Source organism: Maniola jurtina, chromosome 6 (genome assembly GCF_905333055.1).
Source record: "Maniola jurtina chromosome 6, ilManJurt1.1, whole genome shotgun sequence".
Classification (NCBI taxonomy): domain Eukaryota; kingdom Metazoa; phylum Arthropoda; class Insecta; order Lepidoptera; family Nymphalidae; genus Maniola; species Maniola jurtina.
The window spans coordinates 6,225,574-6,237,899 of NC_060034.1; positions in this window are offsets into that span (position 1 = coordinate 6,225,574).

Sequence of the window (12,326 nt, forward strand, 5' to 3'; positions counted from 1 at the left end):
TCCATTTAATACTTTTAATCAGACGCATTATAATATAACAATGTAACCAATATACTAAATACTAGTTGATGCCCGCGACTTCATTCCCGTGTATATAGGTTATTAAAAATCCCGTGGAACTCATTAATTTTCCGGGATAAAAAGTAACCTATGTATTAATCCAGGATATAATCATTTACAGATGAATACCGTGCGCTTGTGGGTCTGTCACTGCGGAGAAACGGGGCATGTAGACAATTGTTGACCTGGGCCCAAACCATCAGCTTATAAGATGGAGTCACATCACCACCAAGAAATCGTTGCAATGCATAGCGTGGATTCCTTTTTAAAAATTTGGTTGACAGCGACCAAGCACAATGTAGTTCTACAAACTGTGCGGAAGCATTTGCGTGCGGCCGGAATACATTACGAAGAAAATATTACGAATGGTTTGCACCAGGACCATAGACTTTCATTTTGCAATGAAATATATAAACTTTGACTGATGTAATTACGTTGTTATTTTTAATAATGAAAAATCTTTTGAGTCGGACAAGGATGGACGTAAAATACTATAATAATAGAACAACAGGTAAACGATATATTATACTTTGAATAAAGTGGTAACTTCAACCTGGGAGTCTCTGTGGGGCAGCATAGACTTGCTGGAATATGGTTACTAACATGACGAGTCGATTACAAAAAGTAATAGCTTACGAGGGTGGCCTACCTTTATACATTATTAAATAAAGTATAGGTAATTAATTTAATTCTATTTGTGAGTGATGTTATTGTTATTGCAGTTAGAAGTTATAATTGATTTTGATTTCTAACTAAGTAATTAACATGTTGATTCATCTCACAAACCTAAAAGTAACCCAAAACGTAAATAAAACATTACGTTCATACTTGACCGACTTTTAGCATACTTCACATCGATATTGGTTTTAAATTACTATAGGAGTAATAGGAGTAGATAAAGTATGTCAATTTTTTTTCCTCTTTTGTATACCTTCTGTTAACTTGATGTGTTAATTTTTTGACAAGCGTCTTATTTATTTCTTGCTTATTATAATAATTTATGAACTGCACAAAAGACAAATAAATAACTTCTAAAATAGAAAAGTGTTATTATTTTTGTTTTTTCTTGCTTATAATTATATTGTTTGAAAGTATGATAATTTTGACTGTATAAAGAAGACAAAATAAATAATTGCAAAAATAAAAAAGCAATCCCCCACTAGGATTAGAACTCACGCCATATTTAAGAACTTCAACACTATTACCACTCGGCCATCAGAACTATGTTGACGAATGTGAAATTTGCAACCCTATACGACTGGTAAGGTTATCTAGAAGTGTGAGTGAGTGTAGTAAGTGTGAGTGTATCTATTATCGGATAGCATCGGGTCGTATCTTTGTGTGTTATACATACGCGCGCATTAGTATGCTCTGCCAAGCGAATTATTTTTCCGAGTGTACCTCAATAAAATGAGAAGCCGTAATAGCCTAGTAGTTAAGTCTCCTATACTGGAGGTCGGGGTTCGATCCCGGGCCTCTAACTGAACCACACATGCAGCGGGCAAAGCTACTTAGCTGTTTTAAATTTATGCTCAGCTTTTTCATTTTTGCTATTTCATGATTTCAAATTGAAAACAACAATATTTTTTGTCAGTTTCACTCTTTTTGACTTCGTGTGTAGGTATTGTAGGTATCTAATCTATTCAAGGTAGATACCCGTACTAGGTAACTTGTAAACTTCCATAAGAACTTTTAACCACAATTAGGTAATTGTCGAAATTATTAGGAACTACGAACATTTTAGGAGCTAAAGCAACCACGGCGTGAATTAGTCTAATCTGATCCTATTTGTGATTACTCCCAGTAATTTAATTTCACTTCAACCACTACATCACTTATTTCCTCAACCTTAGTCCACCTACCTAATGGATGAATTTACTTTCTCAAGCATTACATACTTATCCGATATTTGATGGAAAAGTCGACTACTTCGTAAATTATCATTATTATTTCTGACGATCTTGTACCTAAACGCCTGTTTATTTTTTTCAAGAAAATCAGTATACCTTTCCAACACTTTTCCTCGCCAACAAATTGGTTTGACTAACGGAACTATACCTAGTCGAATTCGTGAAATTTTTCCACAATCGCTAGAATCAGACCGAAGAAAATGGAAACAGCTAATCTACTCTAGGCTAACATCACACCAGGGCTTAGAACTATGGTCTACGATATTCAATAATGAAGGAGCGACCGCAGAGAGAGAATTTTCCTTTCTCCTAAATAAGCTTGAAGATTTTTATGAGTATAATACTTACTTAGTCTGCGATCCATATAAGAGGCTTAAAGCTAGCATGCGTTTGTTTTAAAAACACTATTAAATTAAATTATTGCATTGCTTTAATAAAAGGACAAATACACGCAATGTTGAAATAAAAATTATTGAACAATAAATAGCTACAATAATATATTATGTATATTATTTATAGTAATGCAGTAAGGCAGGCTAAAATTAAAATGAAAAAGTACCGGCCCTGACCTTAGCTTATTTTCGTTTTTAAACCAAATATTTAAAACTCATTGCAGTTTTGGTATCGGTATGTAACCAGTTTTTGTGCGATCATGGCGTGACGTCCGTTACCGGTGCGTAGGTAGTTAGTAAGTACTAATTAACTGGGTTAATTTTTAAACGCCAACGAAATAGCGACGAATTTTTATACGACTGTTGCGTAAGCCACAATAACTTAGATATGTTTATATCAAATTGATCTACCTACCTACATCCTATTAGGGACAGTAACTTTCCTTAATTTACTTTAGAAGCTGAGAACAAATTTTGTTTATTTTGCAAAATGTGATGTAATTTGTTAGTGGGAAGTGGGGAAGTTAGATGGTACAAGCATCGCGTTGCTCGATAGCAAACTAGAATGTCATAGAGGCTGAGGAAGCCAGAAAGCTAGCGTATCGACTGAGAGGAAACTAGAAAGTGATATTATGATGATTTCGTGAGTGAAGCGTTCGAAAAAAGGAGGCACAAGACACTGACATAGTTCACAACAATTAGGGAACTTCTAACAAACGTCGAGGCTTTGACGTTTTGGCACTAGCAGGCTTTTAGTACATTTGATGCAGGTCGCCCTAAAGTAACCCTATTTTTCTTCGATTTTACGACACCATAGCCTAATACTGCTCTCTGTTTGATTCAGGATCACACCGAGAGTTCCCTCACCACCCTAGTTCACTCTGCCTATGACCTTTGAAGAAGTTTGCTTGATCAAGCCATGGTGAACTGTCAAGCTAAGAAAAAGAGATAATAAAGGAGATAGCTAAGAGATAATTAAGAGATTATAAAGGAGATGACGACTGGAAATACCTCAGGAGGCAGAAGAGCCAAAACCGGAAAAGGCTCACTTTTCAGTACCCATGTTCTGAAATGGAATTCAGGAGGAGCGGGTGCCACAAAAATGCTTGAGTAGAGGTTACTTCAGAGCCAACCTCTTCTGATATCATTAGCTTTTCTTGCCTTCTTCTTCTGGACGTAATTTACATGTTCGGTATTGAAAAATGCGTTGCGTGCCTACGCCTCTTATAGCTCTGGAAGATTTTTCGTCTCTTGCCTTGCGAGTCGTTTCGTAGTGTACGACCACCTTAACAACTGCGGCAAGCAATTCGATACCTAAATCTGTCAATTCTCCTACTCAGTCATATACCTACCTATCTCCTATATCAACCAAGTAGGTGTAAAGTGTAAACCAACGGTACTAGGCGTAGGTAAACTCGTCCAACCGTTACGTAGGATTATTTACTTGTACCTATTCAATAATGAAACCCTAGTTCCTGAGTAACACAGTTTGATATACTTACTTTTCATTTAAAATATTTCCACTGAATTATTGCAGCGAAAACCAGTTAGTATTGCTATCGATACACTTGATTGCTTGTAGCCTACGCCTATAACGATGTTATCACACAACACTAATAGACGGCGCGAATTTGCATAAAAGTTCTTGCGGTTTGTACGTGCTTACAAACTTTTTTTCTCCGCTAAACATGAACAAACAAATTTTATGTACCTACATTCGATATTTATGTTTTATTTTTTATTATATACTTAAATACTTTATTATCTTTGTAGTAGCTATGCAAATTACTTTTATGCTTGTTAATTTTACTTCGTGCATCATCCGGCACAAAGGTTGCCTATTAGAAATTGCTCACCCAAGCTTGGCTGCATTCAGACTTCCAGGCAAGTGATGATGCAGTCTAAGATGGAGCGCGCTTGTATAGAAGATGCCTATTCACTCTTGTTATGAAGGTGCCTATTTTAAAATTGGAGGAGGGGGGGATAAATAAATAAGGGAGGGGAGGTAAAGTAAGTAAAAAAATAATACATAGTGCTTAGACAATGGTTGACCATCCGCGCGGAAAATTTGTGCAGTGTAGAGGGACCTTAATACTATTTTCACACGTCTTGCGCTGTAATAAATCATAATATGTACCTATTTATCCTGTCTTATTGCAATATTTACTTTTAATTGTTACCATTGATATGAATCGTTTGAACTAAACTAGTGTATAGCCTGCTTATTCTGATCATCTACTTAATTAATCAAGAACTGGCGTTTTGACTGTTGCAATTTCCATTTAATCTTATTTAATATAGGAATTGAATATTAAATTATTTCAGCGTTTGCTCCAAATACAGTTCGATAACCTCTCAACCAGTTGTAGGAATTCTGCAAGAAAATAAGGTCACAATATCATATAAGATTAAGTTATAAACGGAAGGATAAATAAACTCATAGGTTCTAACCTTTCTGACCGCAACTTTAAAAAAAAATTAAATTGAAATAAAGTTCAACCTTGAACTCAAAAATTCATTCATGCCTTTTGGATGGCTTTCTGAGTTTTTCGAAAATCCAAAATACATACTGCTGCCGGACGGACGGTATTTAGTACTTTTTTACACATATACCTAAGGTTTTACTATAAACTTTAAAAACTGTTTTGTAATAATAATAGGTTTTTTTTTAAATACGGTAAATGCAATGCAATGAAATTAACTACTGATGTTTAAAATTAAACAATCTTTTAATATTTGTGAATGTATGTAATACCACACGCCCCAATTTTTTATTTACGTCCAAGGCCACTTCCATTGGAGTAAGGGACAGGAAGCTCTCACGCACTCGGTGAAGGTCTTCTATATTAAGATAACAATTTTTTTTTTTCATTTTTTTTTTTTTTCAATTTCTTTACCTACCTATAAGGTTAACTCTGAGATACTTTACACGTTCAGTTATAGACTACAAGCCCATGTTCAAAAATGGATGGGTCATATGAACCACCAGGTGACGTATACAGGACGATATAAGAGCATAAAATAATAAGATTCAGCACTATGCCGTCACTTGTAAGCTGTCCAACAGAGTGCTGGTGAGAATTCAAAAGTGCAGGTAGAGTGAGTACATTTTGGTCATATATTTTTGTACGGCATTTTTACCATCGATAGATCCATGAAAAATAATAAGAAAGCGCGCAGTGCCGTAAAAAAATGGTGCGCCACAAAGTCAGTAAATTTTTTGATTTTCTGACAATTTCCAGGATAAATTTGGTCATTTAATTCTGTACGGCATTAGTTTCATACTGTTTCAATACAGCCTCTAATCCATTATTCCGCAACGCCGTACAAAAATCATGCGACAAATCATCGTCCTGTATACGTCATCTGGTGGTTCATATGACCCATCCATTTTTGAACATGGGCCCGTAGTCTATTATAATATTTCATTTTCCCGCACGTGACAAAGTTATTCGCAATGACGCAACGACTTACGTTGTAAACCATAATAATGTAATGAGGAGACAGTAAAATTATTATTCTTGAGATAATATTTTAGCAAAAAATTATTAAAGCTGCACAATTTCGCACTGTCGCAACGCTGAATTGTTTCTATATAATGATACTAGCTGATACCCGCGACTTCGTTCGCGTGGATGTAGGTTTTTTAAAATTCCCGTGGGAACTCTTTGATTTTCCGGGATAAAAAGTAGCCTATGTGCTAATCCAGGGTATGATCTATCTCCATTCACACAAACACACACACACATACAAACTCCTTTATAATATTAGTGTGATAAGTAAAGCAACCAGATGTTGTTATCGTATAGCTAAAATGCACGTTTAGGGATGAACCACTGAATAGATTTTATTCGATCTGTGATTCGATCGCTACCCCCAACGGGTGACTGCACGATCCATACCGCGCCGTCTAACATATTATGTATCTATTAGTTCGGTTTACAATATTTTGACCCCAATCATCATCATCATGATCAACCTATTGCCGGTTCACTACTGAGCATGGGTCTCTTCTCAGAATGAGAAGGGTTAGTTCGCCACGCTGGCTAACTGCAGATTTGCCCTTTATTATTACGTCGCAGGCACCAAATTACTCTTTATTAACCCCCGACCCAAAAAGAGGGGTGTTATAAGTTTGACGTGTTTATCTGTGTATCTATCATAAAAATATCACTTTAGTTTATGCCACTACACGTACCTACCTACAAATTTGCGGTCAAACTTAGGTAATAAAATCATTTTAGGCCTACGAAATATATTTTTCTGGGTTTAAAATTAAGTTCACCATTAGAAAGGCTTATACTTATGCATTAATTTTTAAGGGCTCGTTGCAGCATGCAAGGCAGTTAAAGTTACGTTATGATTACCTTTAAACTGTGACTGCGAATAATAAGCAAAGCGGGGAAATAGTACGTATTTAAAGTTAACAAATCCGGATTTGTGCATCCCACTTAGTTTTTATTGAAGTTCAAAGCTACCTTCAAGTAACTTTGACCGCTTGATATGCAACAAGTGATCCTTTTTTTCGTTGGGAAACTCTCATGGATAGCACGGCACCCGAGAAGACACGGAGGCTATGTCGGACTCTTGACGTATCGTTAAGAGGGCTCTCTCCGTCACTCGTTTCATACAATCGTAGTTCCAATTTTATTTGAATATTAAGCGACCAAAGTCCATGAAATTTTGCAGACATATTCTGGAAACTAATATCTCTGTCTGTGGTGTTTTAGATTTTTCTAAAAATATGTAGTTTTAAAATTACAGGGGCTCAAAAATTTGTATGAAAATTTTTAAGACCGCGTAACTTTGAAACCGAATATTTTAACAGACATCTGGAAAACCACAGGCATAGATATTAGTTACATTTGACGCCTGCCAGTGACGTTGAAGCCTCGACATTTTCCCTAACTGTCGTGAACTGTGGTACAGGTATACCTATAGACTATAGAGTAGTTGCATGTTAATGAAGTTTGTCCCGACTAAATTGACAAGGAAGTAACAAGCAATTACCTTCGTGAAAATTATAGTTAAAGCATACTATTTGCTTGTCTCTAGATTTTGTATGACTGATGAGCGCTTAAATCCATTAACATCTTTTCTAATAGTAAGATTTTGTAGTATAATATCTAATAAAAACGTCGCAATCCAGGCGTGTCTGTATTATGTAATCTGTATAATATATTATGTGTTACTATAAAAGCTCGAAACACGGTAAATCATAAAATTTCCCAGTAAAACTCGACAAAAGGTTTGGTGGTGCAAATCCGATATGATAACCATTAGTTTCGAACTTTGACTAGCACTCTGCAAATTTTAGGTTTTACACGGTTTTAGGTTGCAGAGTCAATTTAAAGTCCAAATTATAGCTAACTAAACCAGAATTAAATCAGAACACAACTCCACATAATCTTGTCTATTCTAGATACCTACTCCTAGAGTGTTTTTGTAACGTTGAGTTAGTGAAGCTTAATGAAGGGACGATGGAGCAAATCTTCGGGCGTAGCTTTTTAAAACGTTCAGTCTTTCATTAATAAGCTCGTATCATCACCCAGTGAGAATTGGGTAAGCCTAAGTGGACACTCCTAAACGGATTCTTATTACCAAAATGAGATTCGTAATGTTTTTAGTTAGGTATAATATAATAGATAGACTTTACTAGTTCTAGGCTAGACTAGGCTTCTACCTACTAGTTTATTCTAATTTTATTCCAACGTAATAGGGTTAGGTTATGGTAACTTGATTTTCATTTGAACCAGTAAGTTAGCATACCTATAAGTTTAATCATTCGACTGCTTTATAGCTAAACCATTTTAGTTTGCTTTATTACTTTACATAAAACGGCAACGTGAGTGACCAATAAAATAAAAAGATTTTCATCTTGTCACAACTAAACGCCTACTTTTCATTAAAAATTCTTTGCTTTAAAAATTATGTTGTTCCGTAAAAATTCAAATGAATAAATTCATGAACCTATTTACACTTATGTAAATTATGTGGTGCTCAACACGTGCTCCTAATTAGCATTTTATGGTGGATCCACACCGGTCCAGTGATTCGCTAACACATTAATCATTACTGAATACAAGCTAACCAGCTCTTTTGACATTTATTTTTAATCTATTTACTACGAAATATTACTTTTATATCGCAGCAATGTGGAACCAACCACGATGAAATAAATTTTATAGCTTTTATTTAGTGGCTGAGTTAGCGAAACACCTCGCTGATCTTTTCGCTTTCTTATTTTATTTTATTTGTTACGGAAACGCCCACAGAATTACACACGTCACAACGTGCATTTAAAACAAACGTTATAAAATATTTTAGGTAGGTACCTACCTAACCTTAAGAACATGAAAAATATACCTAAGCTTAAAAAAATTTTACATAGTGAATTGAATACTAAGTTAATTTTTCTAATTCTTATGATTGTATCAAATAATCATGGTCTATACGAGCTTGTATTATTTTTATCAAGTGGGCTATCATATGAAAGCGCTTACTTGTACATTCTAAAAGCAAGAACAACGAGAAGAAAACTGTATGCCTGAGAATTCTTCAGGATGTTCTCAAAGGCGTGTGATTAAGTCACTCAATCCACACTTGGCCAGAATGGTGGACTATGGCCGAGCCCTTCCCATTCTGAGAGGAGACCTGTTTTCAGTAGTGAGCCAGCGATGGGTTGATGATGATGACGATTATGATGATAGTAATGTCAAATCCAGTGAAATACCTACCTACCTAAAAACCCACTTTGGTATATCTTGGTTTCGTATAACATATAACTTAACTATACGATTTATACATATAATATACCCAAAGATACCCTTATGCCAATAAATAATATCTATAATAATACAAGTGTAAATTAAAAATTTATAACACCCCCGACCAGTGAAGGTTACAGTAACTAGAAAAGAGCTGATAACTTTCAAACGGCTGAACCGATTTTCTTGGATTATAGCTAAGAACACTGTCGTACAAGCCGCTTACCTTTTAAACCCAAAAAAACTAAATTAAAATATGTTCTTTAGTTTAAGAGCTACGATGCCACAGACAGATACACAGATACACAAGTCAAACTTATAACACCCCCCTTTTTGGGTCGGGGGTTAAAAAATGAATGAAACAAAGTAGGTACTTATATATATTTACATGAGTAGAAATCTACAATAATAATGTAATTGTTCTAACATTATAACTTCAGTCTCAAGGTAATGCAACAATCATTTATCAACTTATAACTAGATGGCTAGTAGAAATGACCTTGCATTACTTCGATCATCTCTGACACAAATACAGTGTATGTCATATCATTATGACATGTAGGTACCTTACTATTTCCTAATATTTGGATTATAGTTATTGCCTTCAATACCATATAAGTGCGTCATAGGCCTAATTATGCCAACTAGTTATAAAAAATATAACTGCTTTTGATTGCAAATTGAGTTCAAAAGACGGTTTACAACTTAATGCAAGGAACAAATGAAGAGAGTAAGAAACACCTTTATTACAGAGTTATAATATAGGAAAAAAAAAAGTAGGTTTGTATACCTATTGACAAAATAATATGGTTTGGTTATTAGGTCATAGACTTCAAGGGGTTGGAAACTAAAAGGCTACAGCACTTTATCTGGCTGGGATACACTCTATAGAGAGTAAATCAGTAAGCACGACTGGACTAGGTAGGTTTTGTCCGCTCTAATTCTCAAAACCTCAAAACTACCTACGTAAACTTTCGAAGGTCGAGGAGGTTGTCCTAGTTTGAAATTTAAGGTCAAATGCGGGGCAAAATACAAACTGCATAATGCATGCACATGAAAACGAAATACTTAGGTTCCTACTTATTAATCAATATTTTTCAAAATGCTTTTTGCCTAGAAAGGTACTGAAATAGCTTCTAAGCTCATGCTCAATAAAATCATTCAAAAAATAATAACCCAATCTGTTCAGTTCAGTGCCCAAAGAAAATCTATAAATCTAATTTCTAATTAATTGTCTCTGGATCTGGCCTGCTGGAAGGCTTAGCTGCCGTGGCTGGCTTCGGCCGCGTGTATTGAGGTTTTTAAAAATACTGTTGGAATTCTTTAATTTTCCTTCCGGGATAAAAAGTAGTCTAAGTTTGTTTGTTTCCAGCATTGATGTCAGAACAATTTGTTATGCGGTTTCCTGGATGCAAGATATCTCTGTACCAAATACATGATGCTCGCAACTTCGTCCATGAGGATTAAGGTTTTTAAAAAACCCCGTAGGAACACTTTTTTTAATTTTTCAGGACCAAAAGTAGCATATTATGATCTTCCCCAGGATGCAAGCTATCTGTGTACTGTCAAAATCGGTTAAGCAGCTGTCATTGAAGACACATTTACACATTTAAGCATAAAAAATATTAGTAAGGATTTTTATATTATGTTGACGTAGGTCATAATATTTTCGTATCTACTATACCTTCCCACATTCGACATATCAGGTTTGTGTAGATATATATTGTATACATACTTACCAACTATATAATATTCGCAAGGTCAAAAGTTTGGTGATTCAAATAAAAGCGGACTTAATAACAGTACTTACATATTAATATAGCCAGAGTTGATTACACTTTTTGCAACACTGACCCGAGTCTATGATTTGGATGGACGACCTAAATAGGGTGGCCCAAGTCAGTTTGACCTTCTCTATCTAGGAGAGAGTATATGGTATATGCATAATTATTATTATTGTTAACCTAAGCTACGCGTAGCTTACCTAAATAATAATTGCGGTGATCAAAATAGCAAAATCTCTGTGAAAAAGTTGCAGGTTGCCCAAAACGATTCAGAAAAATAACCAGCCCTTGAGTCTTTTACAAAACCAGCTTTTACAAAGAAAAAAAAGTGATAGGTACCTACCCCAATGAAAAATTTAAAGCTGCAGCTCAAGGTTACACAATATTTCATGTACCTACTTAGTCGGAATCAATCCCATACTAAGACAAGTACAAGTAAGCATAACCAATTTATATTTATATCAACTGGATGACTGAGACCCCTACAACGGATGAGAAATAGCTAATCCTCAATCGGTTAAACAGATTTTAATCAAACATAGCTAAGAATCTTGATTATTAGGCTTTGAATAAAAGAAACCACATCGAAATCGGTTACCAGCGCTACAATTTCACGGGCAGACACACAGATAAGTACACAGAGACACAGACTTATAAAATAATACTTAACTGTTTTTGGCGTCAAGGTATACAAATTACAGCACCCCTTGATAAACTTAAGTACTCGTAAGTAAATGCCTAATAGATATCTGATAGTAAAAGCTTTGTGAAGCATAATATTTATAACTCGTATGGTCTACTAGGATCAATTAATTGTATGTTGACATTTTTCATTCATGATTTTGTGGGCAAAAAATATGCACCGTTGATTACGCGTAGCTCACAATATCGCTCGAATAACCTAAATGCGTGCGCTGATCACTCGACCATAGATCTAGCAACTTTTAGATAGGTACGTAAATAAAAATAAATTCATTTTTTGGCACTTCTTGCTTACACAAGGAAGATAAAAGTTTAAAAAGTCTTTAAATATGCGATTTTCATCAACGATAGGTTTTGAAAATTTTGATTATGTGCATAATCAGCAAAATAGGTGGAGTAAATTATTATACTACTTACATACTGACGACTACGCTCACTGGCTCTCCTTATTCTTAATGTTAATATTATTCATTACAATTAAATATTTGGGTCATAAATAAATCCTTTTCGTAGGAGGAACCCTTATAGGATCACTTCGTTATCTGTCCATCTTTCGTGCCTGTCAAAACTCAAGACCCGTCAAGGGAATCAAACATGATTCTAGGTCAGCAGGAGTCAGTTTAACCTGACTACCGTTGACCTTGAATCATGTTGGCAGGTAGCATTAGCACAATAATAATAATCAATTAATGAGAAAAATCCGAAAACCGT